The 2,655-nt window shown below is 30.4% G+C and overlaps 1 pseudogene; it reads right to left on the bottom strand.

Moving 5' to 3' along the window:
* Positions 1–8: 8 nt before the first annotated feature.
* LOC150029983 (pentatricopeptide repeat-containing protein At4g32430, mitochondrial pseudogene) lies at positions 9–991 on the bottom strand (annotated as a pseudogene).
* Positions 992–2,655: the final 1,664 nt, after the last annotated feature.

Genomic DNA, 2,655 nt, shown 5'->3' with positions numbered 1-2,655 from the left:
ATCTGTTTTCCAAGCTCCAAGTTTCTTTCATGACCACAGACAGAAAGTGCTCCAGTAATTGCTACATTGTCAAACTTCACTCCTTCTCTCACCATTTGAATGAACAGCAAAATTGCTTCTAACCCATGATCTCCCTCTTGTGCATAACCAGTAACCATCGCACTCCAGGACACCCGATCCCGGCTCTGCATTTCATCGAACACTTGTCTAGCATCCACAAGATGTTCCCATCTCGAGTACATCGTGATCAAAGCATTTCCAACAAACACATCACCTTTCAATCCACATTTCAGAGCAAGAGTATGCAGTTGCCAACCAAAAAGAAAATCCTCTCCATCTAAGCAGAAGGCAAGTGCGGTAGTATAAGTCACAGGATCAAACTTAACACCATTTAAATTCATTCTAACAGCAAAACTCAAAGCGTTCTCACTCTTCTGGAACCCGGAAAGAATAGTATTCCACGAAACAATATCTGGGTCATGTAAATTCTCGAAGACACTAAAAGCCTTCTCAAGCTGTCCAGATTTACAGTACATATTCATTAAAGAGTTAGAGACTGTAATGTGGGAAACAAACCCAGAAGAAATAACAAATCCATGAATTTGTCTACCTAGTTTAGGAAGCCCACAACAGGCCTTCAGAGCAAGGGCCAAAGTGAACTCATCGGTACTCCCATCAAGACTCCACCGAATTTGCTTCTTGAAAAAACGAAGGGATTGAAATGCTCCGTCTCTGTGCAAGTAATTGAGCAAAACGCGGTTGGTAGAGGCTGCATTTGGAGGAGGACTTTGATCAAACAGGTTGTAGTCATGTTGAAAAGAGCGGAAAAATTTGAAGCTTGGGAATCGTTGATTGGATTTGACATGAAAGGATTTGAAATTCAGATGGCGGGTAAGCATGAGAATGAAGGTAGTTGATCGTTGAAATCAAAATGGCGACGGCCAATCAGCCAAATCGCAGCCTTTTTTCTTCTTTTTGGCTCCAAATTAAAAAGTCTGTCGACTAAAACTCTGAGCTGCCTCTTTATTTGTATTTTGTTAATTAACGTATTATTACGTTTATGGGCCGGACCTAAATTGGGCCTCAAAGAGCCCATGCAGCTTCCCCTCACACTAGGCCTATTATAGCCCAATCCACAATATCATATTGTAATGTTGATTTTTACTTTTTTGGGAAAATTAAAGGGTTCAGAATAATATGACCTGTTGGTTCTTGAGTTTTTCAACTAAATTTTTAAGAATTTTTTTAATCATTATGAAATTTTAAAAAATTAAAAATAAACGTGGAATTTTATAATTATGTATACTGGGAAAATATTGTAAAGAATTGATTTCATTTTTATTAAAAAAAACTAAGAAAGTCATCTAAACTTATTTTGATTTTTTTTTTTAAAAAAAGAAAAACACAATTATCAAACATATTTTTGTCTTTTATTTTTAGAAAGCAAAGAACAAAAAATATTACGGAACATATTATTTATTTTTTATTTTCCTAAAAATTAGAAAATAGAAAATAATTAACCAAACACGTATGATTTTTGTTTTTTAAAAATTAAAAACCAAACACAAATTTGCAAAAACTAAAAATCAAAAACAAAAAACTAAGGTACTGTTAATAGTCATTTTATTTTTTGTTTTTTTTTTTTAAATTAAGTCTATGGATACTATTTCTACCTCTAAATTTATTTTCTCGTTATCTACATTTTATCCCTAGTTTAAAAAACCAAGTCAAATTTTGAGAATTAAAAATATTAGTTTTCAAAAAGTTGTTTTTGTTTTTGGAATTTAACTAACAATTTAATTATTGTACTTAAGAAAGATGTAAATTATGGTAAGAAACGTAGATGAAATAGAATTAGTTTTTCAAAAATAAAAATAAAAAACCAAATGTAAGCCTAAATAATAGGTGTCTAAATGTATAAACTATCTTTTGCCAAAAAAAAAAAAAAGTATAAACTAAATATAGTTGAAACATCAAAACTAAATGTATATAAATAGAATAAAAAACTTAAAAAGAAAAAGGAAAAATACATTCAATTCTTACCTCAAAAACTAGAGAGAAATTGAAGCCAAGAAAAATTGAAGAAAAAGTTGAAAAAGGATTTTTTTTTTTAAACTAAGGGAAAAAAAAAGTAAAGTTGAAGCCTTATAGAAAAAGAAAAAAGAAAAGGAAAAATAGACCACCAATTTACTTTATATATATACACTACAATAAAATAGACTTTTCTTGACACATAAACCATGCGGCAAAAATAAAAAAGAGAGAGAAGAATAGTCAATAAAACCAGTGGGAAGAATGGAATTTTTTGGATTTTTCAAAATCTATGACGATTTTCTCGTGTTACTAGTTTATGACTGGAAATAACATTCACTAAACATATAAAAATAAAAAAAAAAAAAGTGCGATTTTGACCTAAAAAAATGGAAAACTTTGGATTTTTAGATTGTTTTGACAATTTTTTGTGTCACCAATTTATGATTTGAATTAATAGTTATTTAATATTTAAATTTTAATTTTTTAAGGGATACATTTTAACCCAAAGTATAATATTAAATTTTAGTTAAGAGATAAAGGGAAAAGAAAAGGATGAAGCCCTAGCCCATCTCTTCATTTTTCTTCCATCTACACTTGAAAACTCCTCATATTTTCATTTGG

This window comes from Benincasa hispida, unplaced genomic scaffold (assembly GCF_027475165.1).
Source record: "Benincasa hispida cultivar pf3 unplaced genomic scaffold, pf3_genome.v1.1 HicScf726, whole genome shotgun sequence".
Classification (NCBI taxonomy): domain Eukaryota; kingdom Viridiplantae; phylum Streptophyta; class Magnoliopsida; order Cucurbitales; family Cucurbitaceae; genus Benincasa; species Benincasa hispida.
Note: the sequence above shows the minus strand (reverse complement) of the source record. Positions and strands in the feature narration are given on the sequence as shown.